At 38.5% G+C, this 19,995-nt stretch overlaps 1 pseudogene; it reads left to right on the top strand.

The window, feature by feature from the left end:
• Positions 1 to 6,215: 6,215 nt before the first annotated feature.
• LOC129498738 (40S ribosomal protein S3a-like) lies at positions 6,216 to 7,041 on the top strand (annotated as a pseudogene).
• The last annotated feature ends 12,954 nt before the right edge of the window (positions 7,042 to 19,995 follow it).

Genomic DNA, 19,995 nt, shown 5'->3' with positions numbered 1-19,995 from the left:
TCTCTGTGTCTCTATGAATAAATAAATAAATAAATCTTTTTTTAAAAAAAGATTTATTTATTTATTTGTTCATGATAGAGAAAGAGAGAGAGAGAGAGAGAGAGAGAGAGAGAGAGAGAGGCAGAGACACAGGCAAAGGGAGAAACAGGCTCCATGCCAGGAGCCGACAGGGGACTCGATCCCAGGACTCCAGGATCGCACCCTGAGCCAAAGGCCGGTGCTAAACTGCTGAGCCACCCAGGGATCCCCCAAATAACTTCTTTTTTACAAGTAAACTCTACACGCAATGTGGGGATTGAGGATTATAACCTCAAGATCAACAGTTGCATCAAGATCAACAGTCCCATGCTCCAATGACTGAGCCAGCTAGGCACTCCTGCAAAGAACTCTTGAAATTCAGCAATACAAAAATGAACAACCTGTTTAAAACATGAACCAAAGACTTTAGGAGACATCTTCACCAAAGAGATACACAGAAGGTAAATGAGCATATGAAAAAATGCCCTACGTCATGTCACCAGGATATGCAAATTGAAACAACAATGTGATGATACCTTTTAGAATGTCTCAAATCCAAAACCAGACAATATCAAATGCTGATGAAAATGTGAAGCAATAGGAATTCTCATTCACTACTGGTGGGAAGGCAAAATTGTTTAGCCACTTTGGAAAACAGTATGGCAGCTTCTTGGAAAAATAAACATACTCTTACCATATGATCCAGCACACTCCTTGGTCTCTTTACCCAAAGAAGTTGAAAATTTAGGGGCCCCTGGGTGGCTGAGTCTTTTGAGTATCTGCGTTCAGCTCAGGTCATGATCTCAGGGTCCCAGGATTGAGCCCTGTGTCGGGTTCCCTGCTCACCAAGGAGTCTCTTTCTTCCTCTCCTTCTGCTCCTCCTCCTGCTTGCGTGTGTGCTCTCCCTCTCTCATATAAGTAAAATCTTAAAAAAAAAAGTTGAAAATTTACATCTGCGCAAAAGCCTGCACACAGATGTTTATAACAGCCTGATTCATAATTGCCAAAACTTAGAGTCAACCAAGATGTTCCTCATTGGGTGAATGGATCAACTATGGTACATCCAGAAAACAGAGTATTATTCAGCACTAAAACAGCCAACTGATCAAGCGCTGAAAAGATATGAAAGAAATGTAAATGAATTACTAAGTGAAAGAAGCCAATTTGAAAAGTCTACATAACTATATGATTCCAACTATATGACATTCTGGAAAAGGCAAAACTGTGGAGACACTAAAAATGTCAGTGATAGCCAGGGGCTCGGGGTGGGGGAGAAGGATGAATGGGCTGAGCACAAAGGAGTTTTATGCAGTGGAAGTATGCCGTATGACATTATAATGATGAATACGTGACTTTACACATTTTTCTAGACCCACAGAATGGACAACAGGAACAGTGAATCCTAATATAAACTGAGGACTTTGGTGATTATGATGTTTCAATGTAGGTTTATCAGTTGTAACAAATACACCACTCTGGTAGGGGATGTTGATAATGGGAGAGGCTATGCATGTGTGGGCTCATTGGGTATGTAGGAAATCTTTGTACTTTCCTCTTAATTTTGCTGTGAACCTAAAATGTCTCTAAAGAATTAAGGTCTTAAAAAACTAAAGTCTTTCTTTTTATAAAGATTTTATTTATGTATTTGAGAGAGAGAGAGCAAGAATGAGTAAGGAAGAGCATGAGTGGGGGGAGAAGAAGAGGGAGAAGCTCTCCGTTGGGCAGGGAACGCGTGGGGGTGGATCTCAGGACTGTGAGATCATGACCAGAGCCAAAGGCAGATGCTTAACTGACAGAGCCACCCAGGTGCCCCCAAAAATAAGGTCTTAAAAGAAAAAGTTAGAGTTATACACAACCCAACAATTCCATTCCTTGTTATTTATCCGAGGTATCTGAAAACATATGATCATACAAAAACTTATACATGAATGTTCATAGTAGCACTATTCATAACAGCCAAAAAGTAAAAACAACCCAAGTGATCCTTCAGCTCTTGCATGGTTAAATGTGATATGTCCATATAGTAGAATATTATTTGGCAGTAATACAAGGAATGGAATATTGCTACAGGCTACCACATAGATAATTCTTCTATATATTTTGCTAAATGAAAAAGCCAATCAAAAAAGAACATATGTTGTATGATTTAATTTATATAAAATGTCCAGGACAGACAATTCTATATACAGAGAAAGTAGTACATTAGTGTTTTTGTAGGGCTGGGCATTTGCAGGAGGAATAGGGAATGACTGGTAGTAGGTTTGGGGTTTCCTTTAAGGATGACGAAAATACTCGAAAACAGATTGTGGTGATGGTTGCATAACTTTGTGAATATACTAACGGTGCTGAATTGTACTTTAAGCGGATAAATTTTATCTTTATAAAGCTGTTAAATTCTAGTCACCAAAAGGCAGTATTAAGAGTGAAAAGGGCAAGTCTTCTGACAGTGTTGCCACATCTGATGGAGACTTTTTTTTTTTTAAGATTTTATTTATTTATTCATGAGAGACACACAGAGAGAGGCAGAGACACAGGCAGAGGGAGAAGCAGGCTCCCTGTGGGGAGACTCGATCCCGGGACCCCAGGATCACGCCCTGGGTCAAAGGCAGATGCTCAACCACTGAGCCACCTGGGTGCCTCTGACGGAGAACTTTTACCAGAATATGTAGAAAAGGGCAGACAACCTTTGGAAGCCAGCTCCCCAAACAATCCCCACTGGTCTTTTCTTCCTGATTTTTACACCCTTGTCTAGTTAGTTCTCTCACATGCTGAGCTAGACAGACTTCTGCAACCAAGAGTGTTACAGACATGACAAAACATAACTTCAAAAGCTAGGTCAGAAAAGACATGGAAGCTTCTGCCTTCCTCTCACCTGGGTCACTTGCTCTGGGCAAAGCCAGCAGCAATGTTGTGAGAAATGTCAAGCCACCCTAGGAAGAGTCCGCATGGCAAGGAACTGTGGCCTCCTGCCAACAGGCAGCACCAAGTGGCCAGCCATGTAAGTAAGCCATCTTGGAAGTGGATCTCCAATCCTACTCAAGCCTGAGGATGACTGCAGCCCTAGTTAACCTGTTGACTACAATTTCATAAAAACAAAAACAAAAACAAGCCAGAAGCACCCATCTAAGCCATACCAGGTTTCCTGATGCACAAAAACCAAGATGAAAAATGTTTACTGGGGTTTTAAGCCAGTATTTCTTGAAGGTAACTATTACTCAGAACAAATAATATACAATATAATTTTCTAAAAAATGGACAAAATCTTGAACAGACATTTCATGTAAAAAAAGAAAAAAAAAGAAAAAAGATAAGGGAGTGTCTAGGTGGCACAGTCAGGTGTCCGACTCCTGATTTCATCTTAGATCATGATCTCAGGGTTGTGGGATGGAGCCCCGCATCTCTGTACTCAGCAGGGAACCTGCCTGGGAGTCTTTCTCCATCTCCCTCTGCCCTTCCCACTTGTGTTCTCTCTCTCTCTCTCTCTAAGTAAATAAATAAATCTTTAAAAAGTTTTACTTAATAAGACAAAAAGGATATGCAGGGATGCCTGGCCGGCTCAGTCAGCAGTATGTACAACACTTGATCTTAGGGTTATGAGTTCGAGCCCCACATTTGGTGTAAACATAACTTAAAAATAAAATGCTTTTTAAAAAAGTATATGCAAATAGCTAATAAGCTTAGCAGGGAAGTTCATATTAAAGCTGCAATGAAATATTGCTATATACCCACTAGAATGACAAATTTTAAGAGTGACAATAACAAATGTTGATGAGGATATGGAACAACTAGAACTTTCATATGTTGCAGGCAGAAATTTACACTGGTACAGCCACTTTGAAAAATTATTTGACAATACATCTTAATGCTAAGTATTTATAAACCTTAAGACTTAGTAATTTCACTCCTGACTTTATACCCCTGAAAACTGAGTAGCTTACATCTATAATAAACATGTACAGGAATACTCTTAGTAGATTTATTCATAATAGAGCCAAACTGGCGACAACTCAAAGGTCTTTTTTTTTTAAGATTTTATTTATTTATTCATGAGAGACAGAGACAGAGAGAGAGAGAGAGAGGCCGAAGGCAGACGCTCAACCACTGAGCCACCCAGGTGCCTAACCCAAACATCTTTCAACAGGAAAGTAATAAATAAACTGTGGTATACTTATACAATGGAATACTATACAACAACAAAATAATTAACAACTGCTACATTGATTACATGGATGAATCAAACTGCTTTAATATTGTTGAATGTAATAAACCAGACACAGAAGAGGACACACTGTATGACTCCACCGATATGAAGCTGAAAACCAATAAAACAAACTATTGTTGATAGAAATTTAAAAAGTGATTACTTCTGGGACGCCTGGGTGGCTCAGTGGTTGAGCATCTGACTTCAGCTCAGGGTGTGATCCTGGGATCCTGGGATCCAGTCCCGCATCGGGCTCCCCACAGGAGAGCCTGCTTCTCCCTCTGCTTGTGTCTCTGCCTCCCCATCTCTGTGTCTCTCATGAAAAATAAAGTCTTTGAAAAAAAAAGTGGTTACTTCTTAGGAGGTTATATTGCTTGGAAAGGGTCATGAGGGAGCTTTTTGTGTTACTAGAATATTCTATATCTTTTTTTTTTTAGAATATTCTGTATCTTTATCTGGGTGTGGTTACAGGACTGTAATCAGATGGAAATTCATCAAGTTGTATAACCAAATTCTATATACATTTCAATAATCTAGACCTCAATTAAAAAGTTAAACTAAAATGGAGGGATTTATATAAAACACAAACCATATAAAGAACAGAAGAAAATACTTAAAAATTATCATTAACAGGGACGCCTGGGTGGCTCAGCGGTTGAGCACCTGCCTTCGGCCCAGGGCGTGATCCTGGAGTCCCGGGATCGAGTCCCACGTCGGGCTCCCTGCATGGAGCCTGCTTCTCCCTCTGCCTCTGCCTGTCTGTGCCTCTCTCTCTCTCTCTCTCTCTCTCTCTGTCTCTCATGAATAAATAAATAAAATCTTTAAAAAAATAATATATCTAAAAAAATGATCATTAACATCTGAGTAGTAAGATAAAATATTATAGCTATGAATAAGAGTATATTACACCTAAAACTAAGAACAATTAGATAACAAGATAGAACTCTTCAAAAATTAAAGACATGATGGGTAGAAGTTCAATAAAAAGTTGAAAGATAAAGAAAACTCCCAGAAAGCATAATACGAAAATCAAAGAGGTGGAAAGCACGAGTGATAAGAAGAAATTAAGAGTATTCCAAGAGATGGAGAATAATAGAATTTGCCGAGAGACCAGAGAATATGGGGGGGGGGTAGATTTATTTAAGATAGAATACAAATAAATTTCCCAGAACTGAAGTAATAATTCTCTATATTGAAAATGCCCATTGAGTACCTGGCACACAAATCCATGTCATAAACGTTAAAGTATGCTGAAGAAAATCATAAAAGCGGGGATCCCTGGGTGGCGCAGCGGTTTGGCGCCTGCCTTTGGCCCAGGGCGCAATCCTGGAGACCCGGGATCGAATCCCACGTCAGGCTCCCGGTGCATGGAGCCTGCTTCTCCCTCTGCCTATGTCTCTGCCTCTCTCTCTCTCTCTCTCTCTATCATAAATAAATAAAAAAAAATTAAAAAAAAAGAAAATCATAAAAGCATGGAATGCAACAGAGGAGATGGAAGGAGAGCAGCAGAGGAGGAGAGGAGAGAGACAGAAATAGGGAGAACACGGGTCATTTGAAGAACCAGATAATGGGGCACGTGGCTGGCTCAGTCTGTAGAGCATGTAACTCTTGATCTCCAGGTCAGGAGTTTGAGTCCCACATGGGGCATAGAAATTATTTAAACATAATTTTCAAAAAGCCCTAGAGAACCAGATAATGGAATCAGAATAGGGACACCTGAGTGGCTCAGTGGTTGATCATCTACCTTCCACTCATGGTGTGATCCTGGAGTCCTGGGATCGAGTCCCACATTAGGCTCCTCGCAGGGAGCCTGCTTCTCCCTCTGCCTATGTCTCTGCCTCTCCCTCTCCGTCTCTCATGAATAAATAAATAAATCTTTTAAAAAGGTCAAAATAGCAGGGGACTTTTCAAGATCAATACGGGATGCTAGAAAAGAGTGGAGAAATGCCCTTAAAATTCTGAGGAGCCTTTTAGCTCCCAGAGCAGCGCCTTGGTGGTCGGCAAGAACAAGTGCCTTATGAAAGGTGGCAAAAAGGGAGCCAAGAAGAAAGTGGTTGATCCATTTTCTAAGAAAGATTGGTATTATGTGAAAGCACGAGCTATGTTCAATATAAGAAATATTGGAAAAACACTAGTCACAAGAACTCAAGGAACCAAAATTGCATCTGATGGTCTCAAGGGTCGCGTTTTTGAAGTTAGTCTTGCTGATCTGCAGAACGATGAAGTTGCATTTATGAAATTCAAGCTAATCACTAAGGATGTGCAGGGCAAAAATTGCCTGACTAATTTCCATGGCATGGATCTTACCCATGACAAAATGTGCTCCATGGTCAAAAAAAATGGCAGACCATGATTGAAGCTCATGTTGATGTGAAGACTACCGATGGCTATTTGCTTCGTCTATTTTGTGTTGGTTTTACTAAAAAATGCAATAATCAGATTCGGAAGACCTCTTACGCTCAGCACCAACAAGTCCGCCAAATCTGGAAAAAGATGATGGAAATCATGACCTGAGAGGTGCAGACAAATGTTTTGAAAGAAGTGGTCAATAAATTGATTCCAGACAGCATTGGAAAAGATATAGAAAAAGCTTGTCAGTCTATTTATCCACTCCATGATGTCTTTGTTAGAAAAGTAAAAATGCTGAAGAAGCCCAAGTTTGAATTGGGAAAACTTATGGAGCTTCATGGTGAAGTTCTGGAAAAGCCACGGAGGATGAGACTGGTGCTAAAGTTGAACGAGCTGATGGATATGAACCACCAGTCCAAGAATCTGTTTAAAATTCAGACATTTAATGGTGACAAATAAAAACATATTTGTGATGTTTAAAAAAATGAAATAAAATAAAATAAAATTCTGAGGAAAAATTATTTTCAACCTAAAATTCTATAGTCACTCAAACTTAAGTATGAGGATTGAATAAAAATATTTCCAAGCATGCAAAGACCCTCTTTCTTAGAAAAAAAAATTTTTTTTTCTGGGGCACCTCAGTGGCTCAGGCGGTGGGACATGCAATTCTTGATCTTGGGGTTTTGCGTTTGAGCCCCATATCGGGTTAAGATTACTTTAAAAAATAAAAATCTTTAAAAATATATGTAGTTCCTACATGACTTTTTTTATTAAAAGATTTTACTTATTTATTCATGAGAGACAGAGAGAGAGAGAGAGAGAGAGAGAGAGAGAGAGAGAGAGAGGCAGAGACACAGGCAGAGGGAGAAGCAGGCTCCATGCAGGGAGCCCGACGTGGGACCCGATCCCAGGACTCCAGGATCATGCCCTGGGCCGAAGGCAGGTACTAAACCGCTGAGCCACCCAGGGATCCCCTCCTACATGATTTTTAAGGAATATCCTAGAAGATGTGCTTTGGCAAAATTAGGGCATAACTTTGGAAAGTGGAAGGAATGGACTCCGAGACTGAGCAACCCAGCCAGAAAAGCAGCCAAGGGAGGCCTAGTATGACAGTTGTGTGCCTGGCCTAGAGATGCCCAAGTCTACATTGGAGGGAAGTCTCTATGGGAATAATGAAATTGTGTTTTTTTGCATTCAGAAAAATATTGAAAGGTTTTAACAGATTTGTTATTTTCCCAAATAGCTGTAGGAAGTTTAGTTACATGAACCTGAAGAGCTTTGAAAATGAAAAGATAAAATGGTTTTCAGCTCTAGGATAAAAAAACAAAATTTGTAAGAGATAAGAAAGCCATTCATTCAATTCATCAAGAGAATATAATAATTGCATATATATGCACCCAACATCAGAGCACCTAAATACATAAAGCAGAATACATTAAGAGAATTCAAGAGAAAAATAGACATCAATACAATAATAGGGGTGGGTACAACAACCCATGTTTAACAACAGATAGATCATCCAGACAGAAAAGCAATAAGAAACACTGGACTTGAACGATACATTAGGCCAAATGAACATAACAGAACATTCCATGCAACAGCATGAGAATACGTATTCTTGGGCAGCCCGGGTGGCTCAGTGGTTTAGCGCTGCCTTTGGCCCAGGGCATGATCCTGTAGACCCGGATCGAGTCCCACATCAGGCTCCCTGCATGGAGACTGCTTCTCTTTCTACCTGTGTCTCTGCCTCTCTCTCTCTCTCTCTTTCTCTCTCTGTGTCTCTCATGAATAAATAAAATCTTTTTTAAAAAAAAAGAGAGAATACATATTCTTCTAAAGTGTACATGAAACATTTTCCGGTAGAGATCAAATGTTAGGATACAAAACAAGCCTTAACAATTATCATTCATTCATTCATTCATTCACTCATTCATTCATTCATAGATCTTAAGTAATCTCTACACCCCACATGGGGCTCAAACTTACAACCCCAAGATCAAGAGTTGCATGCTCTACCAACTGAGCCAGTCAGCTGTCCCAACTCCTGAAAAATTTTAAGACTGAAAAGCATATTGAGTATCTTTCCAATCATAATTGGTATGAAACTAAAAATCATAACATGAAGAAATGTGGAAATTTTAAAAATATGCAGAAATTAAACAACACACACCTGAAAGACCAATCAGTCAAAGACAAATCACACGGAAAATTCAAAAACAAAGAGACAACCAAAAACGGAACACAATATATCAAAACTTATGGGATGTAGCAAAATAATTCTAAGATGGAACTTGATAGCAATAAATGCCTATATTAAGAAAAAAGAAACATATCAAATAAACAATGTAACTTTACATCTCAAGGGATTAGAAAAAATAGAACAAACTAAGCCCAAAGTGAGTAGAAGGAAGGAAATAACATAGGCTAGAGCAGAAATAAAAGAAATAGGGACTACAAAAACAACAGAAAAGACTGACAAAACTAAAAGGATAGCTTTTTGGGGAAAAAAATCGACAAATCTTTAAACTAGGAAAAAAAGAGAGAAAACTCAAATAAATGAAGTTAGAAATGAAAGATGAGACATTACAAATAATACCACATAAATCCAAAGGATAAGAAACTATGAATAATTATATGCCCACAAATTGGCTAGCCTAGAGGAAATGAATAAATTTCTAGAAACAAATAACCTACCAAGACTGAATCATGAATAAATAGAAAATCTGAACAGACCAATGGTGAGTAAGGACGTTGGATCAGTAAACAAAAACCTCCCCAAAAAAGAAATGCCCAGGAACACATGGTTTCACCAGTGAATTCTAAAAAACATTTTAAAAAAAATTAATGTCAGTCTTTCCTGAACTCTCAAAAAAACTGAAGAGGAGGGTATACTTCCAGATTCATTTTATGAGACCAGCATAGTTTAACACCAAAGCCAGATAAAGGAAACTACAGGCAATTTTCCTAAGGTGTACAGATGTAAACATTCTCAACAAAATGTTGCAAACAGAATTCAACAGCACACTGAAAGGGTTCACCATGACTAAGTGAATAAGATTATCCCTGGGATTCAAAATGGTTTAACATTTGCAAATCAATAAATATGACACACTGCAGTAACGGGATGAACAATAAAGATCACATGAATATCTCAATAAATGCAGAAAAAGCATCTGACAATAACACAGTATCTTTCATGATAAAAATTGAACAAATTGGGCATAAAAGGAACATACATCAGCATAATAAAGGCTATACATAACAAATCTACAGGTAATATTTTACTTGATAATGAAAAACTGAAAGCTTCCCCTCTAAGATCAGGAACAAAACAAAGATGCCCACTGTCACCACTCTTATTCAACACCATACTGTTAGTCCTAGCCAGAGTAGTTAGGGAAGTAAAAGAAATTAAAGGTTTGTAAATAGGAAACAGAGAAGCAAAGTGTTATCTGTAGATGACATAATTTTACACACAGAAATCCTAGGAGTGACTAGCTGGCTCAGTCAGAAGACCATGTGACTCTTGATCTCAGGGTCATGAGTTCAAGCCCCACACTGGGTGTAGAGATTACTTAAATACAAAAAACAAAGAAAGAAATCCTAATGACTCACTCAAAAAACTACTGGAACTAATCAAGGAATTCAGTAAAGTTGCAGGATATAAAATCAACATACAAATATGTTTTATTACTACACACTAACAATAAACTATCTGAAAAAGAAATAAGAAAACTATTTCATTCATAATAGCATCAAAAACAAAATACTTGGGAATAAATTTAACCAAGGAATTGAAAGATCTTTATAATAAAAACTATAAGATCTTGATGAAAGAATTGAAGAAGACAAACCAAAAATTTCCCATGCTCATAAATTGGAAAACTTAATACTGATAAAATATACTGCCCAAAGCCAACTATAGATTCAACACAATCCCTATCAAAACTACAATGGTATTTTTTTTTCTTTTTACAATGGTATTTTTTAAAGAAGTATAAAAAACAACCCCAAAACTTGTATGGAACCATAAAAGGCTCGAATAGCTGAAGCAATCAGAAGAAAGAACAAGGGTGCTTGGGTGGGGCCAGTCGGTTAAACATCTGACAGTTGGTTTTAGCTCAGGCCACAATCTCACGGGTCATGAGATGGAGCCCAGAGTGGGCTCTGAACTCGGCATCAGCTTGAAGATTCCCTCCATCTGCCCCTCCCCTTGTTCGTGCACGTGCTCGCTCTCTCTCTCTCAAATAAATAATTTTTTTAAAAAAAAAGAAAGAAGAGGGATCCCTGGGTGGCGCAGCGGTTTGGCGCCTGCGTTTGGCCCAGGGCGCGATCTGGAGACTCCGGATCGAATCCCACGTCGGGCTCCCGGTGCATGGAGCCTGCTTCTCCCTCTGCCTATGTCTCTGCCTCTCTCTCTCTCTCTCTCTCTCTGTGTGTGTGTGACTATCATAAAATAAATAAAAAAAAAAAAAGAAAGAAGAAAAAGAAGAAGAACAACAAACCTGAGGACATCACACTTCTTGATTTCAAGCTATACTATAAAGTGACAGTAATTAAAACAATGTGATACCAGTATAAAAATAGACAAATAGACCAATAACAAAACAGAGAGCTCAGAAATAAACACTAGCATATATAGTTCACTAATACTTGACAAAAATACCCAATGGGGAAAGGATAGCCTTTTCAACAAATGATGCTGGTAGAACAAAATAACTACAAGCAGAAAACTTGGAAAAATTGTACAGCTATCTTACATCACTCAAACAAATTAACTCAAAAGAGATAAAACCTTAAATATAAGACCTGATAGCATGAAATATCTAGAAGAAAACATAGGGAAGAAGCTCCTTGACACTGGTCTGGGGAATTATTTTTTGGATATGACACACCAAAAGCACAAACAAGAAAAGCAAAAATCATCAAATGGGACTACATCAAAGTAAAAAGCTTCTGCACAGCAAAGGAAACAATAAAAAAAATGAAAAGGCACACTGTGGAACGGGAGAAATTATTTGGAAACCACTTATCTGATAAGGAGCTAACATTCAGGATATAGAAAGAACTCCTGCAGCTCAATAACAAACAAAAAATCTATCTTAAAATAGGCAGGAGAATTAATAAACATTTTTCCCAAGGAAGACATCTAAAAGGCCAACAGTACATGAAAAGATGCTCAACTAATCATCAGAGAAATGCAAATCAAAATGACACTGAGAGCTCATTTCATTATCTGTTGGAACGGCTATCATTAAGAAGATAACAGATAAGAGGTGCTGGCAAGATAGGGAGAAAAGGGAAGCCTCATTCACTACTGGTGGGAATGTAAATTGGTTCAGCCACTATAGAAAACAATTTGCAGTTTCCTCAAAAAATTAAAAATAGAACTACCATCTGATCCAGCAATCCTGGGTATATACCCAAAGGAAATGAAACAGGATATTGAAGAGAGAGATGCACTCCCATGTTTACTGAAGCATTATTCACAATAGCCAAGATATGGAAACAGCATAAATGTCTGACAAGACATCCTGCCATTTGCAACAACATGGATGAAACCTGAAGGCACTATGCTAAGTGAGGTAAGTCAGAGAGAAACACAAATACTTTGTGATATCATTTATATGTAGAATCTAAAAGAGCTGAACTCATAAAAACAGACAGTAGACCCAGTGGTTACCAGGAGCTACAGAATGGAGGAATTGGTGATACACTGTTTAATGGTACAACCTTGCAACTAGTAGATAAATAAGCCCTGGAGAGCTAATGTATTGAATAATGATTATAGATCACAATACTGTATCATAAACTTCAAAGTTTCTAAGAGAGTAGATCTTAATTCTTCCCACCACAAGGAAAGATAATTATGTGACAGGGGTATTACTATAAATGTATTAAGTTAATGGATTATATATCTTAAATTCAAACAATATTATGTCAATTATATCTTAAATTTTTAAAGCTGCAATTTGAAAACCTAGCAAAAGAAATCATGATTGGGGTGCCTGGGTGACTCAGTCAGTTAAGTGTCTAACCCATGGTTTTCTCATGGGTCATGAGATCAAGCTCTGTGTCAGGCTCTTCGCTCAGTTGGGAGTCTGCATGGGGACTGTCTCCCTCGGCCCCTCCTTCCATGCACACAGACTCTCTCTCTCTCTCTAAGACATAAATAAAATCTTAAAAAATAAAAAATACATGAAAAAATCCCATTGATAGTAACATCAAAATCAATAAAACATTTATAAATAAATTTATCCAAAGATGTGAATGATCTGTATACTGAAAACCATAACATGTTGATGAAAGAAACTAAAAAAGATACAAATGGAAAGATATCATGTGTTCATGAAAAATTAATATTGTTAAAATGCCTATACTTATCCAAACTAAACCAAGTGGTCTACAGATTTCAGGTAATCCCTACACCAAGATTCCAATGGCATTTCCCATTGAAATAGAAAAAAAAAAAAGAAAAAAGAAAACCAAAATCTAAGCTTCATCTGGAACCACAAAAGACCTCAAAGAGCACAAACAACCTTGAGCAAGAACAAAGCTGGAAACATTATACTTCCTCCTGATTTCAAATTATATTACAAAACTACAGTAATCAAAACAGTATGGTACTGGCATAAAACTAGAAGTATGTGCCAATGGAACTGAATAGGGAGCCCAGAAATAAATCTATACATATACAGTCAACTAGTCTTGGTGCCAAGAACACACATTACCAAGTCAACTAACAATAATGCCAAGAAAACACAATGGATAAAGAACAGTCTCTTCAAAAAATGGTGCTGGGAAAATGAAATTGGACCCTTATCTTACACCTACATCAAAATCAACTTAAATGGGGCAGCCCGGGTGGCTCAGCGGTTTAGCGCCGCCTTCGGCCCAGGGCCTGATCCTGGAGACCTGGGATCGAGTCCCATGTCAGGCTCCCCGCATGGAGCCTGCTTCTCCCTCTGCCTGTGTCTCTGCCTCTCTGTGTGTGTGTCTCTCATAAATAAATAAGTAAAATCTTTTTTTTAAAGATTTATTTATTTATTCATTCAGAGAGAGCGAAGAGAGAGGCAGAGACACAGGCAGAGGGAGAAGCAAGCAGGCTCCATGCAGGAAGCCCCATGTGGGACTCGATCCGGGGTCTCCAGGATCACACCCCGGGCTGCAGGCGGCGCCAAACCGCTGCGCCACCAGGGTTGCCCAATAAGTAAAATCTTTTAAAAAACTTCAACTTAAATGGATTAGAGGCTTACACATAAGACCTAAACCATAACACTCCTAGAAACAAACGAACTACAGGGGGAAACTTTATGACATTGGTTTTGACAATGATTTTTTGTATTTGACACCAAAAGGGCAAACAACAAAAGAAAAAAAATCATCAAGTGGGACTACATTAAACTAAAAAAGTTTCTGCATAGCAAAGAAAACAATCAACAAAACAAAAATGCAATCTACAGAACAGGAGAAAATATTTGCAAACTACATATCCAATAAGGGGTTAATAACAAAAATATATAAAGAACTCATATAACAAAAACCCAAATAACCAATTAAAAATGAGCAAAGGCGGGGATCCTTGGGTGGCTCAGCAGTTTAATGCCTGCCTTCGGCCCAGGGCATGATCCTGGAGTCCTGGGATCGAGTCCCAAGTCGGGCTCCCTGTATGGAGCCTGCTTTACCCTCTGCCTTTGTCTCTGCCTCTCTCTCTCTCTCTCTCTCTCTCTCTCTCTCTCTGTCTCTCTCATGAATGAATAAATAAAAATCTTTATTAAAAAATAATTAAATAAAAATAAAAATGACCAAAGGATCTGAAAAGGCATTTTCCAAAGATGATATACAAATGGCCAACAAGTATATATAAACATATTCAACATCACTTATCAGCAGAATGCAAATCAAAACCACAATGAGATATCATATCACTTGTGTCAAGATAGCTATTATCAAAAAAAATCAAGAAATAACAAGTTTTGGTGAGGATGATGAGAGAAAAGGGAACACTTGTGCACGGCTGTTAGAAATGTAAATTGGTGCAGCCTCTATGGAAAACAGTGTAAAGTTTTCTCAAAAAAATTCAAAATAGAGTTACCATCTGATTCAGCAATGCTACTGTTGGTATATATATCCAAAGGACATGAGGAATCCCTGGGTGGCTCAGTGGTTTAGTGCCGCCTTCAGCCCAGAGCATGATCCTAGAGTCCCAGGATCGAGTCCCACGTCAGGCTCCCTGCATGGAGCCTGCTTCTCCCTCTGCCTGTGTCTCTGTCTCTGTCTCTCTCTCTGTGTATCTCATGAATAAATAAAATCTTTAAAATAAAAAAAGGACATGAAATCACTATCTGACAGAGATATTTGCACTTTCACAGTCACTGAAGTATTATTCATAGTTGCCAAGATATAGAAATAATCTAAATGTTTATCAACACATGAATGATAAATAAAATCATGTGTGAATGATATATATTTAATGGAATATTATTCAGCCATCAAAAGGAGTATATCCTGCCATTTGTGATAACATGGCTCAACTTGAAGGACATTATGCTAAATTAGTAAGCTAGACACAAAAAGGCATATACTGCATGGTATCACTCTTTTGTGGAATCTTAAACTCATAGTAATGCAGTAACAGAGTAGAACAGTGGTTACCAGGAGCTGGGTATGGGGACAGGGGGAGATGCCAAAGGGTACAACCATTCACTTACAAGATAAGTAAGTTCTGAAGACCTGACACACAGCACGACGACTATAGTAAATACTAAAGTACTATATACTCGAAATTAGCCAAGAGAGTAGACCTCAATTTTTCTCATCACACACAAAAAAGGTGATGAATATGTTAAATTAGCTTGACTGTCGCAATCATTTCACAATGAATACATACATCAAAACATCACAATGTGCATCTTAAATACATATAATTTTTGTCATTTAAACCTCAGTAAAGGTGGAAAAAACAGGACAACAAAAAAAGCCATTCATAATGTATTATACTACTTGACTCAGAAGGAACAATACGGATATAGCCATAATAAGGTAAATACTGCATATTAATACACTGAAAATTGTGATATACCCATACTGAGAGGATGGAGAGGAAGAAGCAAAGGGTGGTAAGATCTTAACTTCCATAACGAGAAATGGATAATGTCTAAAACTGGGAAAGTAAGAAATAACAATATAAGGGTAATATTTAGAAATAGAGGTAAGTCCTAGAAGAAATAGGACAAAAAGGTAAACTGGGTGTTGGTGGTTGTCTTTGAGAAAAAGAACTGAGAGGATCCCTGGGTGGCGCAGCGGTTTAGCGCCTGCCTTTGGCCCAGGGCGCGATCCTGGAGACCCGGGATCGAATCCCACGTCGGGCTCCCGGTGCATGGAGCCTGCTTCTCCCTCTGCCTGTGTCTCTGCCTCTCTCTCTCTCTCTCTCTGTGACTATCATAAGTAAATAAAAGAAATTTAAAAAAAATAATATTTAGTAAATAAAAATAGACTCTATCCCTTTCTTCCTCTCTCAGTTCTTTTTTTTTTTTTAATTTTCTTTATTTATTTATGATAGGCACACAGTGAGAGAGAGAGGCAGAGACACAGGCAGAGGGCGAAGCAGGCTCCATGCACCGGGAGCCCGACGTGGGATTCGATCCCGGGTCTCCAGGATCGCGCCCCGGGCCAAAGACAGGCGCCAAACCGCTGCGCCACCCAGGGATCCCCCTAAATATTATTTTTAAATTATTTTGATAAAAATCCTTTTCATAAAATGAATTATAAACAAATTATTTCTGTTCCTCTCTTATTTACTTATTAATGGGAATTCCATGCATTCCACCTGAAGAAACTGATTCCACCAAATGATATAGAAATTTATTATGCTTGGTTTGAAGAAAAAAGAAAAGTAAATACACAAAAGTGTATGCATGTGTAAGTGTGGTATGTGTGCTTGTGTGCTAATATAGACATGCTTTTCATCACTTTCCCTGATTAAAATTTTCCTTAATTAACAAAGAGGTTGTTGAATGCTTCCAAATTTCATGTCGGTCTGGGAACTTCGAAAACAGGCTCTAGTGTTTGATGTCCTTCTTGTTTCTGTTGAGAGCTTTTGGCTCAGCTGTGTGGCATTTCAGGAAATTTAACCACCCTGCTAGTGATCAAAACTGACCTGTTGGGAAATCAAGAAATGGACAAAGGAGGGGCTTGTTAGAGCTCAAAAGAACAATGGAAAAGAAAATGAAACTCTACTTGGAATAAGCAAAGGTTATGAGAAAATAAAACTTATTCTGGAGGATCTGGCTATGTTTATGAGCTGTGGTCTTCCTGGTGATTTCAGTGATTGGCTTTTTCTTGGGGAGTTACATGAACCAAAAGCGTGGAATTATAGATTAAACTAGAGAATACCATACACATGTTATGCCATGCAGAATCCTTTTGTGAGCAAAGTGCTTCTGTTGTTTTAAATTTGGTATGATAAACTGAAAATATGGGTATCTGTTACAGTCAATCATTCATTTATTCAATAACCAGTTAGTATATTCGATCTTCTCCTAGGCACTGAGAGTGGGGTGAGAGGCAGGCGACAAGTGGATGGATACAAAGAGAAACTGGCACGTGCAGGTCCCTGGTTTTAATAGAGGAAATGAGACAGGTACTGAAAGAAATAGAGCATATGTAGAAAATGACTTTTTAAAAAAAGGCACAGATAAAAGCTACAAGCAGCAAGCATCATTTTGAATTAGGGGAATCAGGCCTCATGTGAGGAAGGAGATGCCATCTGAGCCTGTGCCTCGGTAGCATGTGGGCTGGACCTCATAAAAAGGAGTCACGCTGGGAGGGAATTACAGATATTTCTGACCCTTATTAAGGGATTAATAATATTTACGGAGTTAATGGTCCAGCCTGGATCTGAGGGCTGGAATCCATTTTCCGAGACACTTCTATCCAGCAGAAAGCAGGAGGGTGTCCAGCAAGTCACTCTCCAACCGGAAACTGCTGACACCAGGCACCAGCAGGCCTGCTGACTCAGGGCAATAGGACCAGCCAAACCCTCATCACCCCTGGGCGCATGAGTCTTTACAACAGCTCTTGGAACACGGCCAGCCTTGCAAATTGCCTTTCGTGCCACTTGCCAAGCATGAGTGTTCACTAATCTTTCTTCCCCCTGGGCAGAGGCATCAATGATAGTGAGTCCCTTGGCTTTCTCTCCTGAGAGAATGTAGTTGTTCCAAAATGTATAGTTTGGTAAACTTTGTGCATTTCAGGCCCAAGTATGAATCTTAGACCTAAGGCTAGAAGTTATAAAAGTATAATTATGTTTGCGGTTTTGCCTATTTATTATCACAGCATTTAAAAACAGATAGACGGATGAAACATTAATGTTAAGTTTGAAAGCAGGGAAAACAATATCATATTTGTCAAGATACAAACATATTAAGATTAGGGATCCCTGGGTGGCTCAGAGGTTTGGTGCCTGCCTTTGGCCTACGGCGTGATCCTGGGGTCCCGGGATCCAGTCCTATGTTGGGCTCCCTGCGTGGAGCCTGCTTCTTCCTCTGCCTCTGTTTCTGCCTCTCTCTCTCTCTGCATGTGTCTCTCATGGATAAATAAATAAAATCTTTAAAAACAACATATTAAGATGATACATATACATGTAGTAAGATGATAAAAGCAAGCATGATGATTATAAACACAAAGTTCAGGATAGTGGTTAACTCTGCAAGGGAGGGAGATATACAGGGAGCTTCTGGCTGTATTTGGTTGTCCTATCTTATTTTGTAATCTGAGTGATAAATATAAGGGGATTTCCTGAACTATTCTCTATAGTTATTTGCATGCCTGAAAAATCTAATATTATTATCATTGGATCTCAAAAGCCTTTATTTTGCCTTTTTATGAACTTCATTGTGGTATAATTCACATATAATAAAGTTTACCAGTTTTTAGTACACAATTGTGTACTAAAGTGTCAACATGTTCTGACATGTATATGGCCATGTAACCATCTACTAAAATCAGAACTTAGAGCATGTCTATCACCTACCCAAGTAAAAATATAAAATCAGACAAGAGGCAAAGATTTATGGTTCTATCCATGACATAAATTGATAGCTCTCCCACAATAACAACCATAAAACTGGATAGAATATGTAAAATAATTGTTCTCAGATGTTATATAACAGATAATACAGTACCATGATCCTTGAGAAAAGGGGAAAATATGAGGTGAGCCTCATATTCCCTGACTTTTTATCTGGAGTCAATTTCTTTTTCTTTTTTTTTTTTTTAAGATTTTATTTATTTATTCATGAGAGACAGAGAGAGAGGTAGAGACACACGCAGAGGGAGAAGCAGGCTCCATGCAGGGAGCCCGACATGGGACTCTATCCCGGGTCTCCAGGATCACGCCCTGGGCCATAGGCAGGCGCTAAACCACTGAGCCACCCAGGCGTCCCTGGAGTCAATTTCTGAAGTGTAGTGTAAAGAGGGGTTACCTAAACAGAGCATAGCAGTCTCCCTGATTTAACAAAATAGAAAACGGAGTTTGAGGCTACTTAGTGATCTGGAATTTGTTGCCAAAGTAACAAAGACAGAGGAGCAGTACCAAGGAGCTACTCTGGAAATGTACATAGGGACTCTCTTGAATCTAGCCAAATATTAAACTGCGTATAGGGATGCCTGGATGGCTCAGTGGTTGAGCATCTGCCTTTGGCTTGGGGCATGATCCGGAATTCTGGGATTGAGTCTCTCTCACATCAGGCTCCCTGTAGGGAACCCTCTGCCTCTGTCTCTGCCTCCATCTGTGTCTCTCATGAATAAATAAATAAAATCTTAAAGAAAAAAAATAAACTGGTATGTACAAGACAAGGCTCCAGGAACCTGGGCAAAGAACAATTATCAGTTAGCTGTGAGATATATAACTACTGAATACCATACAGGGTAGGAAATGTTCAACTTTAAACCAGCCAGAGTGAACACACTTTATAAAAATGATACCTCAATAGAGGCTTCAGAAAGATCACATCTTAGGAGAAAAATAAACCTAAAGTGTTTCTCTAGATCCACCTAACAAATCCTAAAAACTTTAAATCACAAAAGGTTAAGCTAATTGCCAAATCAATAACTCTATAACAGCAAAAATCCAATCTAGGCACTCAATGAGGTAACATTCATAATGCCAAGTATATAAAAAATTACTAGATATGTGATGAAGTAGGAAAGTATAATTCATAGCTGGGAGAAAAACTAGTCAATAGAAATACACCTACAAATGAGGGAAATGATGTTATTATCAACAAGGATATAATCCAGTAATATAATTTGGGTATTTACCCAAAGAAAATGAAAATACTAATTCAAACAGACATTTGCACCCCTGTATTTATTGCAATATTATTTACAACAGCCAAGATAAAGAAGCAACCTAAGTGTCCATT

Source organism: Nyctereutes procyonoides, unplaced genomic scaffold, assembly GCF_905146905.1.
Source record: "Nyctereutes procyonoides isolate TBG_1078 unplaced genomic scaffold, NYPRO_anot_genome, whole genome shotgun sequence".
NCBI classification, from domain to species: Eukaryota; Metazoa; Chordata; class Mammalia; order Carnivora; family Canidae; genus Nyctereutes; species Nyctereutes procyonoides.
Note: the sequence above shows the minus strand (reverse complement) of the source record. Positions and strands in the feature narration are given on the sequence as shown.